Source organism: Vulpes vulpes, unplaced genomic scaffold (assembly GCF_048418805.1).
Source record: "Vulpes vulpes isolate BD-2025 unplaced genomic scaffold, VulVul3 u000000638, whole genome shotgun sequence".
Lineage (NCBI taxonomy): Eukaryota > Metazoa > Chordata > Mammalia > Carnivora > Canidae > Vulpes > Vulpes vulpes.
In genome coordinates, this window is record NW_027325821.1 from 173,378 (window position 1) to 194,199 (window position 20,822).

A 20,822-nucleotide genomic window follows, 5' to 3' on the forward strand; every position below is an offset into this window, starting at 1 on the left:
ATGCTCCATCACCTGTCCTCACCCTCAGGTAACCCCCCCAAAAAACTATTTACCTTTTTCCTGAATGGCTTTTTTCTTTCTGCATCAGCCCCTTTGCATCTGCTATTCCTTCAGCCAGCAATGAATAACCTTTTCCTTTTTGTCTCCATTAAGATAGGTCCCACTCCTCATTTAAGACCAAGTGCTTCTGTGAAACTTTAGGCTTCCTGGGGAGGATTTTTATAACTTAGGCTGCTTATTCTTGTTGCCAGAGCTCAATGAATATACCTCAGAAAGGCAGAGTGGTGCAATGGAAAGAGCCCAGATTATGGACTCAGCCAGACTGTGTGATAATGGGTTAATGACTTAATCTCTCTCTGAGCTGCAGTTTCCTCATCTGTAAAATGAGAATATGTATGATTCCTGACAGGGCAAAGGGGTTCATGTTGATAAGTGCCAAGCACAGTGCCTGGTACATGTTGGGTACTTAGGTAATGTTGCATGTTGAAAAAAGAAAGAGTAAAGACGATTCCTTTATCCCTAGTTGAGACTCTAAGGAGGCTTTTCTCACCAGACAATCCAGTGGGTGGTATTCTCTGGGATCTGTTTTACCTAGTTGTGTTCTTGGAGTTCACCTGCCTTTAGCCACACCCATGTCTAAAGGGTGTATTGGAAGTATCCTGCCTTCCCAGTTCATATTCCTTAGAAATCTATATGGGCAGGTTTGAGGGAGGAGGGATGAGTTTTAGCACCTTTTTCTTCTTTTCCTCATGCCCTAGTCTCATCCTCAAGCCTCAAAGAGATTGTCTAGCAAGTCTCTCCCATGTTGGCCTTGCTCTTTCGTACAACCTGCTCCCTAGTCTTTTTTTCCTGCATTTGGGATTTCAGAAATGAAAATGTCCGTGAGTAGGAATCTACTATTCTCAGATTGGGATAGACATGCACATGAGCTGGTTTCTCATCTGGACTCTATTTCAGAAATGTACACAAGATGTCAAAAATATACCACTTGTAACTAGAGCAGTATTTATTTTTTAAAAATTTGGGGGAAAAGTTTCCTTGCTTCAGTTCCTACTGGAATGTAAAATAGCTATGTGCTGATGCTGCACTTTGACAGCATTGATTTAGTTACTCTCAGGGTCACTGGATGAGTGGTGCATCGACACACACACACACACACACACACACACACACACACACACACACATTCAGAGTGTTTTCTTGTGAACTGGGAATTTCAGGCATTCTGATGCCAGAGTGAGGCTTTATTGGATCAAGTCATCCATTAACAACACTTTACTAAGTGTTCCCTTGTGTTCCAAGTGTTGTGCTAGGCAGAAAGAAGAAAAGAAGCCAGGGAAGCAGAAGTCACAGATGGAGTAATCAGAACACAACTAGAGAACAAAGAAAGCACAAAGGCAATTATACAGACTAAATATTAAGGGGGAGGGGGTTAAGGTTACTGAACTGGAGTCCCAGGGCAAATTTCCTGGAGGAGATGCTGAGACCAGAGCAAGATTTTGAAGGATAAGATTGGAGTCATCTGCAGTATTCTTTTAGAAGTGTCCATTAGAATGGTGCCTGGCTGGCTCAGTCGGTAAACATGGGACTCTTGATCTCGGGGTTGTGAGTTTGAGCCCACATTGGATGTAGAGATTACTTAAAAATAAAACTTAAAAAAAAGAATGGATTGAATGAGTATTCTTTTGCAGGAGGTGGAAATAAGAATGATCTGGAATTATTCTGAAGGAGGCCATCTGGAAGGTTGAGGGGAACATGAGACTAAGGCAGAAGGCATCTTAGTTCTAGTGCCACTACTGACTACTTGTGAGTGACATTGGGCAAGTCCATCTCTCTGAGCCTCAGTTTCCCCAGCCATACACTGTAACTAAATAATACCAATCTTACCCACCTCCTAGGACCATTGTTAAGAAAACAAATGTGAGATACTTGTGTGAGTGCTTGGAAAAGTAGGGAGGACCATCCATAACATAGGTTGGTATTATGAAGGCAGGTGTTTATATTGTAGCCACTCTCCTGCAGCTGGAAATAGGATGACCTCAATATTTGAATGAATTTTTCTTGGCAGGACTCTTGCCTGCCATAATTATAGCCTGCCAGCCACTATAAGTATGCACACTGAACTGTGTGCATACTTAAACAGGATCTGTCACACAAGTACACCTGTGTGTGTGTATGTGTATAAGCTTGCATTGGGCTAGGATATTGGAACCATGATAGCAAAAAAGACTAGAGAACTATTAGGAACAAAGGTGATATGTAGAGATGGGGATTTGTGCAAGCATCTTTGGGCCTCTTATAGAAATAACATGCCCCGTTGTAACTGTACTAAGCCCCATTATCTATCTTCCTTGATGTATTGCAAAACCTTTCTACTCATCTCCCTGACTTCATGCTACTCCAATCCAGTTCATCCACCACACTGTTGCTAATGTGTTCTTTACAACACATATGGAGTTCTTGGGCTTCTGGATGCCAGGGGTAACATTCATGCTTATTCACATGACATCAAAGCAGCCACACATCTTGTTAAAATTGTGGCATATTTTGATACCAGCTGCTCCCCTGAGTTCCCTCAAGACCCCTTCTGCTGCTCTATTCCCCACATCTGGACCTCTTTCAGACATCCCCAGGACCCAGCAACTAAAGTAATAGTGCACAGCACAGCAGGGAGCCTGGAAAACACCATTTCATGGGTTTACCTGCAACCATTCTGCTTGGTCTGTGCTCCTGCTGTTTGGGTTTTTAAATATTTTGAGGATTACCTCTGCACTCATTGTTCATCTCATCGCAGCTCATCATTCTGGCCTCTCTTTAATAAGTTCTCTCTACGGGTGTCAACAACACTGAAATTCTCATATTCCATGTCTGAATTTATACACCTGTCTCTCTCACTATACGGGCAACTCCTTGAGGGCAGAGACAATGGCTCCCTCATCAATGTAGTCCCAAAGCCCAGCTCAGGACCCAACACATAAGTGGACACTCAATGTTTGTTTCTTTTTTTTTTAATTAATTTTTATTGGTGTTCAATTTACCAACATACAGAGAAACACCCAGTGCTCATCCCGTCAAGTGTCCGCCTCAGTGCCCGTCACCCATTCCCCTCCACCCCCCGCCCTCCTCCCCTTCCACCACCCCTAGTTCGTTTCCCAGAGTTAGGAGTCTTTATGTTCTGTCTCCCTTCCTGATATTTCCCAACATTTCTTTTCCCTTCCTTTATATTCCCTTTCACTATTTCAATGTTTGTTTCTTAACACCAAGAATGCTAGTAGATGGGACCATTCTGTTTGTAATCTTATAAACTGCTCCAGGGTCCAGACCTGAAGCTGGTATAAGGCACTTTCCTGGTCTTAATACATACTTCATGAATGCTATTCACATTTCCAGTATCCTTGAAGGAAATGGAAATATTTCCATATTTCAAGAATGCTTAATAGAGCTGAGACATAAAGTCATGTCTTTTCTTTACCCACAGTGCTGTAAAACCCTTTGGGATTTGGGGGGTGAAAACTGTTGCCCTAATGTGAGTAATTGTAGACAGCTGCCTTCTGGGGAGTTGTTGACTTTCAGTCTGTCTAAGGGGACCTGAGGACTATCTGTTAGAAGTGATGTAAACGTTCTTACCCCTTCTCTTCCAGCACTTCCAGGAGAGACACTGGCTTGTGGACCTGTGGTAGAGAATATACATTACATCTCTCTTGATTTGGTTGCCAGCTTTTGCCTTATTAACATGGCTCACAACTGGTGGTTCCTTGAGCAACAAGCTAACTTTTGTTTTGGGAACCTCTCTTACAACCTTTCCATCTTTCATATCCCCATGAGAAGAGTCAAGTGTAGCCAGCCAAGTTGTGAGTTCTGTTGAGAAGGCTAGACAGGGAGAATGGCTGAACCCTGTCTTCAAATAACTTGGTCTTCCTTGGCAAGCAGGCCTCTTACATTAGGCATGACTTAGGCTGCAAGTAACTGAAAGTCTGACTGTAACTGGAAATTATCTCACATGAAAGGAAGACTAGGGATAGGTTAGTAGGTTCAGCTGCTCATGACTGTCAGCAGGTACTAGGATAAATAGTTAGCTTGTTCTCATCTAGCAGGAGGGAGAAGAATCTAATAGCTTGTAAGTCCAGGAAACCACATTGGTTTCAAATATGCTCAGTTCTATCTCTATGGATCATAGAGAAACATGAGCACTGAAGAACAATAGGGTAGATTCAGAGTACCCAATAGGGTAGATTTCATATTAAGAGTGTGGCCTTGTACAACTTAAAAATCAACTGCTCTGAACCAGTTCCCTCGTGTGTCAAATGACAATCCTTATAGTATATGACTGGCTTCCTAACAGGCTTATGGTGGTGATCATATAACTTAACGTGAAGGCATTTGGTAAGTCATATAAAGTGTCATAAACCTTTGAGACCTTTCTAGATTACTATCATCAGAGAAGATGTACACAGAACACCTGCTGTGTACAAGACACTATTAGATTACAAGGTTAAAATAAAACCAAGTTGAGAACTTCAAATTCCCCTCTTGCATTATGGGTGGGAATACAAACTGGTGCAGCTGCTATGGAAAATAGTATGAAGGTTCCTCAAAAAGTTAAAAAGAGAACTACCCTATGATCCAGCAATCATACTACTGGTATTTATCCCCAAAATACAAAAATACCAATTCAAAGGGATATATACATACCCTTATGTTTATGGCAGCATTATTTATAATAGCCAAGATATGGAAGCAGCCCAAGTATCCATCAATAGATGAATGGATAAGGAAGATGTAGTATGTGTACACACACATACACACACACACACACACAAGATTATTCAGCTGTTAAAAAGAATGAAATCTTATCATTTACAATGATATGGATGAAGCTAGAGAATATAATGCTAAGTGAAATAAGTCAAAGAAAGACAAATACCATATGATTTCACTCATATGTGGAATTTAAGAAACAAATGAACAAAGGTGGAAAAAAAGAAAGAAAAGGCAAACCAAGAAACAGTCTTTTAACCATAAAGAACACACTCATGGTAACCAGAAGGGAGGTGGGTGGGGGGATGGGTGGAATAGATGATGGGGATTAAGGAGTGCACTTGTCGTAATGTGCCCTGGGTGATGTATGGAATTGTTGAATCATATATTGTACACCTGGGGGAGGGGCAAGATGGCGGCAGAGTAGGGTCTCCAAGTCACCTGTCCTCAACAAATTACCTAGAAAACATTCAAATCATCCTGAAAATCTACGAATTCGGCCTGAGATTTAAAGAGAGACCAGCTGGAATGCTACAGTGAGAAGAGTTCGCGCTTCTATCAAGGTAGGAAGACGGGGAAAAAGAAATAAAGGAACAAAAGGCCTCCAAGGGGAGGGGCCCCGCGAGGAGCCGGGCTGAGGCCGGGGCGAGTGTCCCCAGGACAGGAGAGCCCCGTCCCGGAGGAGCAGGAGCTGCACCAACCTTCCCCGCGGAAAGGCCTCCCGGGGAATTGGAGCAGGATCCCCAGAAAGGCGGGGATGCCCTCGGGCTCCCTGGGACACTAACAGAAGAACTGCGCCCCGGGGAGAGTGAGCCGAGCTCCCTAAGGGCTGCAGCGCTCGGTGGATCCCGGAGCAGCTCGGAGGGGCTCGGGCTGCGGCTCCGCGGAGGGGGCTGCGGGGCTCCGGGAACAGCTCGGTGGTGGCGGCGGCTCGGGCGGAGGAAGAAGCTCCGCGGAGGGGGCGGCGCGGCTCCGGGAACAGCTCGGAGGGGCTCGGGCGGCGGCTCCGCGGAGGGGGCTGCGGGCGGGAGCGCGAATCCAACAGCGCAGACCAGGAGCACAGGGCGCCGGGACACAGTCCAGGATCCGGCCTCCCCCAGGGACAGGCAGAGGCCGGGAGGGCCCAGGACAGCAAGGACGCTCCTGCCTGGAGCTGAGCAGATCAGCGACCCCGCCCGGGAGCCCCCAGGCCCTGCAGACGGAGAGCCCCGGAGCTACTGCGGGGGCAGAATCCAGGTTCCCAGAGCTGCCGCCCCGCCACTGTGGCTTCCTCCCGGGGCCTCACGGGGTAAAAACCCCCCACTGAGCCCTGCACCAGGCAGGGGCAGAGCAGCTCCCCCAAGTGCTAACACCTGAGAATCAGCACAGCAGGCCCCTCCCCCAGAAGACCAGCGACAGGGACCAGTTCCAAGGGAAGTCAGGGACTTAAAATATACAGAATCGGAAGATACTCCCCCGTGGTTTTTTTTGTTTGTTTGTTTTTTTGTTTTTGTTTTTTTGTTTTTGTTTTGTTTTGTGCTTTTTTTTTTCTTTCTTTCTTCTTGATTTCGGATTGCTTCCCCCACCCCACCCCACCCTTTTTGTTGCTCCTTTCTTTCTTTTTCTTTCTCTTTTTCTTCTCTTTTTCCCCTTTTTTTTTCTCTTTTCTTTCCTTCTCTCCCTTTTTCTCCTTTTCCCAATACAACTTGTTTTTGGCCACTCTGCACTGAGCAAAATGACTAGAAGGAAAACCTCACCTCAAAAAAAAAAAGAATCAGAAACAGCCCTCTCTCACACAGTTACAGAATCTGGATTACAGTTCAATGTCAGAAAGCCAATTCAGAAGCACTATTATACAGCTACTGGTGGCTCTAGAAAAAACCATAAAGGACTCAAGAGACTTCATGACTGCAGAATTTAGATCCAATCAGGCAGAAATTAAAAATCAATTAAATGAGATGCAATCCAAGCTAGAAGTCCTAACGACGAGGCTTGACGAGGTGGAAGAACGAGTGAGTGACATAGAAGACAAGTTGATGGCAAAGAGGGAAACTGAGGAAAAAAGAGACAGGCCATTAAAAGACCATGAGGATAGATTAAGGGAAATAAATGACAGCCTGAGGAAGAAAAACCTACGTTTAATTGGGGTTCCCGAGGGCGCCGAAAGTGACAGAGGGCCAGAATATGTATTTGAACAAATCCTAGCTGAAAACTTTCCTAATCTGGGAAGGGAAACAGGCATTCAGATCCAGGAAATAGAGAGATCCCCCCCTAAAATCAACAAAAACCGATCAACACCTCGACATTTAATAGTGAAGCTTGCAAATTCCAAAGATAAGGAGAAGATCCTTAAAGCAGCAAGAGAAAAAAAGTCCCTGACTTTTATGGGGAGGAATATTAGGGTAACAGCAGACCTCTCCACAGAGACCTGGCAGGCCAGAAAGGGCTGGCAGGATATATTCAGGGTCCTAAATGAAAAGAACATGCAACCAAGAATACTCTATCCAGCAAGGCTCTCATTCAAAATGGAAGGAGAGATAAAGAGCTGCCAAGACAGGCAGGAACTGAAAGAATATGTAACCTCCAAACCAGCTCTGCAAGAAATTTTTTTAAAAATTTTATTTATTTATTCTTGAGAGATAGAAGGAGAGACAGAGCCAGAGACACAGGAGAGGGAGAAGCAGGCTCCATGTACCGGGAGCCCGACGCGGGATTCGATCCCGGGTCTCCAGGATCGCGCCCTGGGCCAAAGGCAGGCGCCAAACCGCTGCGCCACCCAGGGATCCCTCTGCAAGAAATTTTAAGGGGGACTCTTAATATTCCCCTTTAAGAAGAAGTTCAGTGGAACAATCCACAGAAACAAGGACTGAATAGATATGATGACACTAAACTCATATCTATCAATAGTAACTCTGAACGTGAACGGGCTTAATGACCCCATCAAAAGGCGCAGGGTTTCAGACTGGATAAAAAAGCAGGACCCATCTATTTGCTGTCTACAAGAGACTCATTTTAGACAGGACACATACAACCTGAAAATTAAAGGTTGGAGAACCATTTACCATTCAAATGGTCCTCAAAAGAAAGCAGGGGTAGCCATCCTTATATCAGATAAATTAAAATTTACCCCGAAGACTATAGTGAGAGATGAAGAGGGACACTATCTCATACTCAAAGGATCTATCCAACAAGAGGACTTAACAATCCTCAATATATATGCCCCAAATGTGGGAGCTGCCAAATATTTAAACCAATTAATAACCAAACTGAAGAAATACTTTGATAATAATACACTTATACTTGGTGACTTCAATCTAGCTCTTTCTATACTAGATAGATCTTCTAAGCACAACATATCCAAAGAAACGAGAGCTTTAAATGATACACTGGACCAGATGGATTTCACAGATATCTACAGAACTTTACATCCAAACTCAACTGAATACACATTCTTCTCAAGTGCACATGGAACTTTCTCCAGAATAGACCACATACTGGGTCACAAATCGGGTCTGAACCGATACCAAAAGATCGGGATAGTCCCCTGTATATTCTCAGGCCATAATACCTTGAAATTAGAACTTAATCACAACAAGAAGTTTGGAAGGACCACAAACACGTGGAGGTTAAGGACCATCCTGCTAAAAGAAGAAAAGGTCAACCAGGAAATTAAGGAAGAATTGAGAAGATTTATGGAAACTAATGACAATGAAGATACAACCGTTCAAAATCTTTGGGACGCAGCAAAAGCAGTCCTGAGGGGGAAATACATCGCAATACAAGCATCCATTCAAAAACTGGAAAGAACTCAAATTCAAAAGCTCACCTTACACATAAAGGAACTAGAGAAAAAGGAACAAATGGACCCCACCCCCAGCAGAAGAAGACAGTTAATTAAAATTCGAGCAGAACTAAATGAAATCGAGACCAAAAGAACTGTGGAACAGATCAACAGAACCAGGAGTTGGTTCTTTGAAAGAATTAATAAGATAGATAAACCATTAGCCAACCTTATTAAAAAGAAGAGAGAGAAGACTCAAATTAATAAAATCATGAATGAGAAAGGAGAGATCACTACCAACACCAAGGAAATACAAACGATTCTAAAAACATATTATGAACAGCTGTACGCCAATAAATTAGGAAATCTAATAGAAATGGATGCATTCCTGGAAAGCCACAAACTACCAAAACTGGAGCAGGAAGAAATAGAAAACCTGAACAGGCCAATAACCAGGGAGGAAATTGAAGCAGTCATCAAAAACCTCCCGAGACACAAGAGTCCAGGGCCAGATGGCTTCCCAGGGGAATTCTATCAAACGTTTAAAGAAGAAATCATACCTATTCTACTAAAGCTGTTTGGAAAGATAGAAAGAGATGGAGTACTTCCAAATTCGTTCTATGAGGCCAGCATCACCTTAATTCCGAAACCAGACAAAGACCCCACCAAAAAGGAGAATTACAGACCAATATCCTTGATGAACATGGATGCAAAAATTCTCAACAAGATACTAGCCAATAGGATCCAACAACACATTAAGAAAATTATTCACCATGACCAAGTAGGATTTATCTCCGGGACACAAGGCTGGTTCAACACTCGTAAAACAATCAGTGTTATTCATCATATCAGCAAGAGAAAAACCAAGAACCATATGATCCTCTCATTAGATGCAGAGAAAGCATTTGACAAAATACAGCATCCATTCCTGATCAAAACACTTCAGAGTGTTGGGATAGAGGGAACTTTCCTCGACATCTTAAAAGCCATTTACAAAAAGCCCACAGCAAATATCATTCTCAATGGGGAAGCACTGGGAGCCTTTCCCCTAAGATCAGGAACAAGACAGGGATGTCCACTCTCACCACTGCTATTCAACATAGTTCTGGAAGTCCTCGCCTCAGCAATCAGACAACAAAAAGACATTAAAGGCATTCAAATTGGCAAAGAAGAAGTCAAACTCTCCCTCTTTGCCGATGACATGATACTCTACATAGAAAACCCAAAAGCCTCCACCCCAAGATTGCTAGAACTCATGCAGCAATTTGGTAGCGTGGCAGGATACAAAATCAATGTCCAGAAATCAATGGCATTTCTATACACTAACAATGAGACTGAAGAAAGAGAAATTCAGGAGTCAATCCCATTTACAACTGCACCCAAAAGTATAAGATACCTAGGAATAAACATAACCAAAGAGGTGAAGGATCTATACCCTAAAAACTATAGAACACTTCTGAAAGAAATTGAGGAAGACACAAAGAGATGGAAAAATATTCCATGCTCATGGATTGGCAGAATTAATATTGTGAAAATGTCATTGTTACCCAGGGCAATTTACACGTTTAATGCAATCCCTATCAAAATACCATGGACTTTCTTCAGAGATTTGGAACAAATTATTTTAAGATTTTTGTGGAATCAGAAAAGACCCCGAATAGCCAGGGGAATTTTAAAAAAGAAAACCATAGCTGGGGGCATCACAATGCCAGATTTCAGGTTGTACTACAAAGCTGTGGTCATCAAGACAGTGTGGTACTGGCACAAAAACAGACACATAGATCAATGGAACAGAATAGAGAACCCAGAAGTGGACCCTGAAATGTACGGTCATCTAATATTCGATAAAGGAGGAAAGACTATCCATTGGAAGAAAGACAGTCTCTTCAATAAATGGTGCTGGGAAAATTGGACATCCACATGCAGAAGAATGAAACTGGACCACTCTCTTTCACCATACAGAAAGATAAACTCAAAATGGATGAGAGATCTAAATGTGAGACAAGAGTCCATCAAAATCATAGAAGAGAACACAGGCAACACCCTTTTTGAGCTCGGCCACAGTAACTTCTTGCAAGATACATCCATAAAGGCAAAAGAAACAAAAGCAAAAATGAACTATTGGGACTTCATCAAGATAAGAAGCTTTTGCACAGCAAAGGATACAGTCAACAAAACTAAAAGACAACCTACAGAATGGGAGAAGATATTTGCAAATGACATATCAGATAAAGGGCTAGTTTCCAAAATCTATAAAGAACTTATTAAACTCAACACCAAAGAAACAAACAATCCAATCATGAAATGGGCAAAAGACATGAAGAGAAATCTCACAGAGGAAGACATGGACATGGCCAACATGCACATGAGAAAATGTTCTGCATCACTTGCCATCAGGGAAATACAAATCAAAACCACAATGAGATACCACCTCACACCAGTGAGAATGGGGAAAATTAACAAGGCAGGAAACCACAAATGTTGGAGAGGATGCGGAGAAAAGGGAACCCTCTTACACTGTTGGTGGGAATGTGAACTGGTGCAGCCACTCTGGAATACTGTGTGGAGGTTCCTCAAAGAGTTAAAAATAGACCTGCCCCATGACCCAGCAATTGCACTGTTGGGGATTTACCCCAAAGATTCAGATGCAATGAAACGTCGGGACACCTGCACCCCGATGTTTCTATCAGCAATGGCCACAATAGCCAAACTGTGGAAGGAGCCTCGGTGTCCATCGAAAGATGAATGGATAAAGAAGATGTGGTTTATGTATACAATGGAATATTACTCAGCAATTAGAAACGACAAATACCCACCATTTGCTTCAACGTGGATGGAACTGGAGGGTATTATGCTGAGTGAAATAAGTCAATCGGAGAAGGACAGTGTATGTTCTCATTCATTTGGGGAATATAAATAATAGTGAAAGGGAATATAAAGGAAGGGAGAAGAAATCTTGGGAAATATCAGGAAGGGAGACAGAACATAAAGACTCCTAACTTGGGGAAACGAACTAGGGGTGGTGGAAGGGGGAGGAGGGCGGGTGTTGGAGGGGAATGGGTGACGGGCACTGAGGTGGACACTTGATGGGATGAGCACTGGGTGTTTTTCTGTATGTTGGTAAATTGAACACCAATAAAAATTAATTAAAAAAAATAAAACTTAGAGGATGAGGACAAAAAAAAAAAATATATATATATATATATATATATATATATATATATATATATATATATATTACACCTGAAACTAATATCACATTGTTAACTGGAATTAAAATAAAAAGTTAAAAACAATAACCTTAAGTTCAACAAATATCTACTAAGCACCCATAGGTGCCAGAGACACAGATATGAGAAAAGACCTAGTCTCTGCCCTCAAGGAGCCAGCAGGAGAGCAGGAGACAGGCCCATGAACAAACAGCTCAGTACAGTGTGGGAAGTGCATGGAACAGTGGAGGTGTGTGCGGAGTACTTTGGGAGTACACAGGAGTTACCTATCCAGGCTACATAGGGAAGGGATGAGGTAGTGTCAGGAGCTTATAAAGCAATAAGAAGATAAGAAATGTACCATATAACATAGATACGTGTTCAGCACAACCTACAACAGCCTTCTTACTTTGTTCGTTAGGAGAAAACTTAGGAGTAGAGTCTGTAGAAAATATTGAGTAAAAAATGGGGTGGCGAATTCTTTTCTCCCTCCTCTCCATATGTTGTGGTTAACTCACATATACTCCCTAGAGCTTCCAATCCACAACTACAGTCTGAAATCTGAGCATCTCCATGTATAATGGGGTCTCAAATTGACAGGGAACACTGACCCTCACTGGCAGAACAATATCCTCTGAAGTCCCTTCACGATCTTCAATAGCATATCTTCTGGGAATTGCAGAAGATTAAGGCCCTTGATAACTGGTTGGCGCAGGTGTATCAACTTTTTCAGAAAATATTGGGGCACCTGGGTGGCTCAGCGGTTGAGCACCTGTCTTCAGCCCAGGGCGTGATCCCGGAGTCCCGGGATCGAGTCCTGCATCGGGCTCCCTGCATGGAGCCTGCTTCTCCCTCTGCTTCTCTGTGTGTCTTTCGTGAATAAATAAATAAAATCTGTTTTAAAAAAGAAAATATTATTGAGGACTGTAGAGTCTCACATATCCTACCATTAAAAATTATAATCCCCTGTCATACATTGCTATCTTAACATACCTTAAAGCTATTTTACAGGGCTTGTGTGCATTTTTAAAACAACAAAATACACCTTAAATATGAAGCAACCTTTTCATTTCTTCAAGTGCTGTTTTCATTGACCCCCTCAGTTCCTTGAACTGCGTAAGCCCTGTTGGTCATGCTCAGGGTTAGATGTGGAGTTCCAGTGACAATGCCTTGCCCAGGGTCATACTGCTAAGTGGCAGAACTAGGATTTAAAATAGTGCCTAGCACAAAGTAGATACACAGTTCATGTATGTTGTTTGTGGAATAAATAAATTAAAAGGTCTTTCTGATCACTCTTCTGTGGAGATCTTTGCTGCCCATGGCTCCCTCTTAAAATGTCTTAATTAAAATCTGATTGGATTTGACCACTAGAAAGTCTGCTGCACTTTTGGTGTGTGGTTTTCTGTGCTATGAAGAGCATTGCTGTTCAGCAGCCTCATAAAGCACCCTTGTGGACAGTTTCTCAGGCCCGAATTTCTGCTCTTTGGCAGACTGCTTTATTACCTCCTGAGGTACCTAACCACCTGCCTGTTCTCATGTTGCATCCCTAGGCCCAAAGTTTGACGGTGTTTTCCTGGGGGGTCACAGCCATCCTCCCTGTTGCTTCAGACCAGCTAGGGGACCTGCAAAAACCAGAGGCAACCATTTGCATGGGCCTGACCTTGAAGAATGGAATGCTTCACCTCTCACACACCAATTAGTGAATGACGTGATCTGCATTAAGTAGAAGAGTGCTAAGAGAATCCTTTCAGAAAACTAGATGGAAACCAAGAAGAGGGGGTGTGCATGACCTCCAAATGGTAGGGCTCCTTTTCTTTTGGGACTTATCTAGGAGCTGGAAAAGATGCCAGAGCTGTGGGAGATGATGAGCAAGTGAGCTAATTATCAAGCATTTTGACCATGGGTTCTGATGGGAGTGGCATAACTACCTTAGACCACATTCCAACTTTATTATTTTTCTTAAATTTTGCTTTATACTCCCTTCAGAAGAAAAAGTTGCTTTACAGCTTTTTTATTTGTTTGGAAAAGGGAGTTTACAAACCAAAACATGGTTGAATGTCAGATCAGTTGAAAACATTGGAGTCTGATGCAAACACCATAATCTAAGGTCTTGGCCCAAGCTGCAGAGAGTTTCCAAGAAACAAAAAGTGCTCAGCAATTAAGTTGAAGTTGCCATGAAAGGATTTCCAAGGTTGAGACCCTGTGTGTCTCAAGAGAGTGAGGAACAAGACATACTTCATTGAGAGTTCCGTACTCAATATAGCTTTCATTAAGAGCTCAGCAATTTAAATGCAATTCTAACAACCACTCTGTAAGGAAGGTGTTATTATTTTCCCCACTTAATGGATAAGGAAGCAAGTTTCAGAGTGGTGGAGTGACTTGCCCAAGGTTAATACTACTAAATGGCAGAGGCAGGATTTGAACTAGTGCCTAGCACATAGTAGAGTCTCAGCTCATGTATATTGTTTGTGGAATGAATACACTAATGAGAGGTCTTTCTGACAATTAAATCAGGTAGCATTTTCCTTGCCTGTTTGTGTTTCTGATATTTTACAACAAAAGTTTTCATACAAAGAAATTTAAAGAATTTTCAATTTAAACACCCATATACCCATCAATCAGATTCTACTATTAACATTTTACTGTATTTGCTTTATCACATTATCTATTCAGTTATTGATTCCCTCTGTCTATCCATCAGTCCCTATGATTTTCTGATACATTTCAAAGTAACATGACATCAGTGCAGGTCCCTATAAATACTCCAACATGCATATCACTAATGTTTTTTTACAATTCTTTCTTTTAAGGTAAAATTTACATACAATGAACTTTACAAATCTATAGTGTATCTTTGGGTGAGTTCTGACACATCCTGCACCTGTATATCCCAAGCCCCTATCAATATATAGAACATCACCATCAACCCAGAAATTTCCCTCCTGTATATTGTTCTAAAATGCTGTGCCACTTCCCACACTGAACCAACAGCTCTGTTGGAAGCCAGAAGTCAATGATTCTACCTGGGAAGCTGTGTTGAGATTGCTTTTTCATCGACTGATGCTCTGGGGGAGAACCAGGTGACATTTAACAAGATTTGGTCCTTAGGGCCCTTCACTTTGATAAATTTCACCTGGAAGCATTTCTGCTCCTTTTAAGCAGACTTGTGTGAAGGGTTGCCTGTTGATTACAGCAATTAACTTTATCAGTTTAAGCTGAGGTGAAACAATGGATTTGTTTTACTGCAATTTAATGTCAGAAAATGCATACATGCTAGCATTAATGGCTGCTCTTTTCAGCAGGGACTCTTTCATCCGTGTTTGCTTAAAAATAAAGATAATGCTGTTAAACATAAAATGTTCCCAGCTTGGTCCTCAAAGTGAGCTCCAGTCAGTTCATTGAAACTTAGATCGGGGCTAAGAGCTAAAATATACACAGAACACCCAAAGGAGTGTGTGTGCCTGAGTAGGATTTAGATAACTCAAAGGGCCTTCAGCCTATTTGAAAAAGGACCAGATAAACTGTGTTACCTCCTAGAAACCCAGGCTTCGAGTAATTTGACACGTAGTAAGAATGTGGCTATTCCAGGATTCGAGAAATGTGAGAGGCAGTATAGGTTGAATTGGCAGAAATACTGATGGACCTACCAAACATGCCTGTGGCATTGGTCCTTTTGGTTAATGGTACTGCTGGTGGTTGGCAGTGTGAGCATTGCCGCTAGCACTTTTTATCTAGGGATTTGCACAATTTAAAGTTTATCACAGGGGCGCCTGGGTGGCCAGTTGGTTAAGTGTCTGCCTTGGGCTCAGGTCATGATTCCTGGGTTCTGGGATACAGCACCATGTTGAGGCTGCTTCACCCTCTCTTTCCCACTCGTGCTCGCTCTCTCTTGCTATCTCTGTCTCTTTCAAATAAATAAATAATCTTAAAAAAATAAAGTTTCTCACAATCCCCCAACGGATTAAAGCACAGACTGCTGGGTCCCACCCCCAGGGTCTTTGGTCCATTAGACCTAGAGTGAGTCCTGGAAATTTGGATTTCTAACAGGGCTCCCTGGAGGTGCTACTGGTTCAGGGACCACGCTTTTGAGAACCACTGCTTGAACAGATGAACAAGTGAATGAATGAGTGACTGAATGAACAGGATCCGTTGTGCAATACCACATTTCTTCCCCTCTATAATCCTATGACATTATTTAGAGTACAGTAAATGAGAATGTGCACACCCTGTGTAGCATGTGCCTGCTTCTGCTAGGTTTTAGAGTTGGGGGATACTAAGGAGGATACATTATCGCTTTCTCCAACCTGCACAGTCACAATTTGTGCTGGGCTTATTATGACCCTGTTTTTTTCCCACAGTTCTAACTGATCTTGCCACAGACAAGGAAAGAACCCAGGCCCCAAACCACATGACACAGTTTTAATTAACTCCGCCCTGTGTCAGGACCCTTAGAGATAATATGTAGCTACAGAGACCATACGACCCATATTTCCTGGGAAAGCTCTGATTTCACATATATATCATCTTGTCCCCATAAATATAACTGTCAGACCATGTCCTGCTTTGGGGTTCAGAAAATATTGTTCCCATATGCATGGCCCTAGGGAGCCAAAAGCAAGTCTTCACTTTCTTTCTTGTGCTTATAGGGACCGGGGCAAAAGCTTGGTTCTTGGAAAGGGCTAGATAGAGAGTTGGAGTAAATCTAAACATTTGAGATGAGCAACAAGCTGCTCATTCCTTTTCTTCTTTTTTTATTTAAGTCTCTCTCAGCGGTCCCAGTTATAGATCTTCGAGCGTTACAAATAGGAGAGTGAGTGCTGAGAAGGACTAAAGTGAACCTCTGGCTGCTGCCTCTTTCTTCCTCTGCGCTCCCCCCCACCAGGACCACACAGAAATAGCAGAGACAGAAGAGCCACTCCAAAAAAGAAATTCCACACCCTTCACTGACCAGCCACTCAGTCTAGTATTTACCTACCTTCTCTGGCAGGAAGTTCTTCCTTCTTCCTAACACCAGTCTCTTACATTGCAATTTTGATTTCTTTACCCCCTTGCTCTGCTTTCAAACTTAAGAACAGCTGGTCCTTACCTTCTACGTTCTTTGTGTGCATAAAAGTCCTATTAAACCATCCTTCCTGGGCCCAGGTTTAACCATCCTTGGAACTCCTTTTACCTTCCTGTGTGTGTCTGACTTGCCAACCACTTAATGACCTTTTGCCACAGGGAAGCAGCTTAGGCAGTTTGGGCCAATGGTGCAACATAGCCTAAAGCTTTATGACTTGTGCTAATGGATGTGCTAAATGTTTAGTAGAGACTATTTTTGAGCATGCAATTGTGAACAATTTAAAGTGGACTGTACATGGAACCCATTTCCTCTCCTGGCTTCCCCAACAGGGCCTCCCCTTAGCAGCTGAAATGAGTTAGTGGCAATCAGGGCAGAGTAGGAATCCTGTGGTTTCTGCCCTTCCCTCCTGCTGGTTCTATGGCAGCTAGTCTGTTTAAAATGAGCTTTCGTCTTAGTGTGGCTGGTAAATGTGACTTTAGAATCAGCTGGGCACAGAGTCCAGGAATCACCTGAGCTGAAAAGCAGGAGGTGCTTGGGCTGAAGCTCCACATGAAGTTTGGGAGAGGGTGTGTGATGGAGGGAGGACTGGGGTGAGCAGGGGGCCAGGAGAGGAACTGGACCCCAAATGTTTGCTGTCTGCAGGGTGATTGCACCTCAGAGTTGTACATGCCAGTGTTGCAAGTTTGGTGCCCTTGGCGTTTGTCTGCTGTACCAACTCTATGAAAGTGATGCCAACGATCTGTGGCAGAATCCAGCCCCAGAGCCAGTTGGGTTCCTAAAGAGAGTAGGTCACTTGCCATGTGATGGAATTCTCTTCATCAGGTGGGTTTTACCTGCCCTTGGTGGGACGTGTTCCTGAACTGTTTGCATGGTGTGGAAGGGCTGCTATCCTAAGTTATGCTGCAAGGTGGGCCTAAGGCCCAGACCAATCAGGGTAAAATCGATCTAGCTAATGACACTGCAGACGAAAGGGATAGGGCCAACTCATATTTGTCCTGTTCTCATCTTCTCACACTGTTGGCTCCTCCTTTTTAATCAAACTGTAAAAGTTCTTCTCTTCGTAAAGCTAGCCAGGCAGTTTGTCTTGGCATGGATACAAGAGCAGTTAATGTACCCAGCCATAAAGAAGGAAGAGAAAGTGACAGAGAAGGGAAAAAAAAGTTGGCATTTGTATGAGGGTGCCACTGAAGGCTTCGTCACAGATACACTCAAGACAGAGACAGGAACAGAAGTTGTCTTGGGGTGGGGGTGGGGAGGGCAGTTTGATTGAAGCATTAGCTGCCTTGGCCCAGAGCCAAGGCAAATTGCCAGAGAACCATTAAACTCTGTGTAATTCCATATAATTCACAGCAGCCACAGGTAATATGAATCAGACCTGACAAAAACTTCCCTATCACTTATTGTCCATTGGTGCCAAATGCACAGTCTACAGTTACTTGAACTTTTTTAATCATATCACAGTGGCCACATTTTCCAAGCCCCAAATCAGGAAACCTGCCTTGACAAAGGATTTTTTTTTCTGACTTGTGGATTTGTTTATATGAAAAGCCTCACAAAGGTATAAACACTACACTGCACTCAAACACTGAACAAATTGCCTTTAAGGAAGGACCTAGAGTCACATGAAACTGGGTTAGGGCAAACTCTCATTCAGACAGTGGTGAGTCCCCACCAACCCCCGCTGCCATACACCTTTTTAGGGGCCTGGGGAAATTGGTTAAGCACTAAATCAAATTAGAATCTGGTTTAAACCCATCGTCTGGATTTGCTCTTAAAATTTTCAGGAATGGTAGATTAAAAGGGCCTGTTGTAATGTCTGTACACAGGACGGTGGAGGAGTAGATGTTACTTTGAAATCCCAGATGCTGGGAGCAGTTAAATCTCCCAGTGTTCATGGTCTGATTGTGAGGGCTTGTGTGTTTTAAATTAACTTCCTAAGGCAGAGAATGTTAAAAACAAAGGAGAATCATATATGGATGGATACCATGCACCTAAGTTTACTTAAAAGCTTCATTCCTCCCATCGAAGAGTCTAACAATCACCTCTGGGCTCTCACCACAAAAAGGTGATAACTAGCTCAAAGGATAATTTTTTTGGAATATTCTGAGCCAATGATAATAATGCTTTTTAAAAGGCTTGGGGACTTGGGGTGCCTGGGTGACTCAGTGGATTAAGCGTCGGACTCTTGATTTCAGCTGAGGTCATGATCTCAGGGTCAGCAGAGCCCTATGTCAGGCTCTGTGCTGGGTGTGGAGCCTGCTTAAGATTCTCTTTCCCTCCCCTCACACCCTCCCCCAGCCCTTCCCTTGCCCCCAAATGCAAAAGGCTTGAAGACTTAAAGTGGGGCAGCCCGGGTGGCACAGTGGTTTAGTGCTGCCTTCAGCCCAGGGCCTGATCCTGGAGACCTGGGATCGAGTCCCACGTCAGGCTCCCTGCATGGGGCCTGCTCCTCCCTCTGCCTGTGTCTGCTTCTCTCTCTGTGTCTCATGAATAAATACAATCTTTTAAAAAAAGACTTAAAGTGCCTCTTTAACTAGAATGCTTTGCATTGCTAGTTAAGGATCATGAGTAGCAGTATACCCATGGAAAACAAAAATGTTTTGTCATATCCACACAGAAGAAAATATCTTAAGCCTAATTCTCTATCTTGGGCAAGTCACACACATCCATGAACCACAGCTATATAATCAGTGAAGTGGAAATGTTACTTGTCCAGAATCGGGCAAATGAGTAGGATGATATCCTGAAATTTTTTAAATTCTACTTTCAACAAATATTTATTGAGCAACTACTATGTGCTCAATACAGACACTTGTGTTTTTTAATATTTCATTTATTTGAGAAAGAGGAGAGAGAGAGAGAGAGAGAGAGAGAGAACACAAGCAGAGGAGGGGTAGAAGGAAAGGGAGAAATAGACCTCTGCTGAGCAGGGAGTCTGATGCAGGGCTGGGCTCTATCCCAGGACCCTGGGATCATGACCTGAGCCCAAGGCAGAGAGGCTTAACCAACTGAGCCACCCAGGTGCCCAGACATTTGTTTCCTTAGGTGCCAGTGACAGAGCTATAAAAAGGTAGTGTGACTGTCTTGACCACTATAATGTAAGTATCCTGTCAGGAAGTAAACATACACAGAAATAAATGAGATGCTGTAAAGCAATAAATTCTATGAAGGCAATAAAATAATATGATGGAAGACGATGGGGATCAGGGTTGGGGAAAGAGAGGAGTCTGCTTTATCTTGGTGGTCAGAGAAGGCCTCTCTGAGGAGTAGCATTTGAGCTGACACTCACATGATGAAAGGAGCTACATAAGGACCTAGACAAAGAACGTTCTCAGCAGGGAGAACAGCAAGTGCAAAGGTCCTAGATGAGGATGGGTTTGACCTCTCTGAAGAACAGAAAGTTCAGTACGACTGCAGTGTGTGTCGGAAATGAGGCCAAAAAGACAGGCATGGCCAGATTGTGTAGTGCTTCTAATATTCTGCTATTTACATTGTAAGAATCATTCCTTGGGTCTCCCTGTCTGATTTAATTGGTGAACATAAGTGCCAGATGTTAATGATAGGGGTGCTTGATGTTTGCCCATAAGAAACCCAGGAAGAGACACTGCTTGGAGGTGAAGGAGAGGCTAGGACAGACAAAACAAGCTCAGATGCCTGGGGGAGAAAGAAGTGTCGATGGAAGTGTGTACTCAGGAGAGGTGGTTAGGGAGAGAGGCAGGAAATCTGGAGGGAGGAGGGAAGGCACCAGAGTGACCTTGGCTATGAGGAACACTCTCAGTGCCAAGGTTTGTGGAGTCGACTGTCCGAGATGTCAACCATTACAGGAAAAGGTGCAGGGCTCTATCCTTGTGTTTAAGATTAGAACATGGGAACAAGCAGGGACAGGAGAGCTAAAAATCTGCCAGAGAGGAGAGGGTGGGGGTTGGGAAGAATGGGTGAAGGGGGGTGGGAGGTCCAGGCTTCCAGCTATGGAATGAATAAGTGACAAGAATAAAAGGCACAGCATAGGGAATATAGTCAGTGGTATCGTAAT

The 20,822-nt window shown here is 43.2% G+C and overlaps 1 protein-coding gene across 1 annotated transcript in view; it reads left to right on the plus strand.

The window, feature by feature from the left end:
* Positions 1-20,822, plus strand: part of SHROOM4 (shroom family member 4) — a 275,929-nt gene that overhangs the window by 74,959 nt on the left and 180,148 nt on the right. The window lies entirely within an intron of this gene.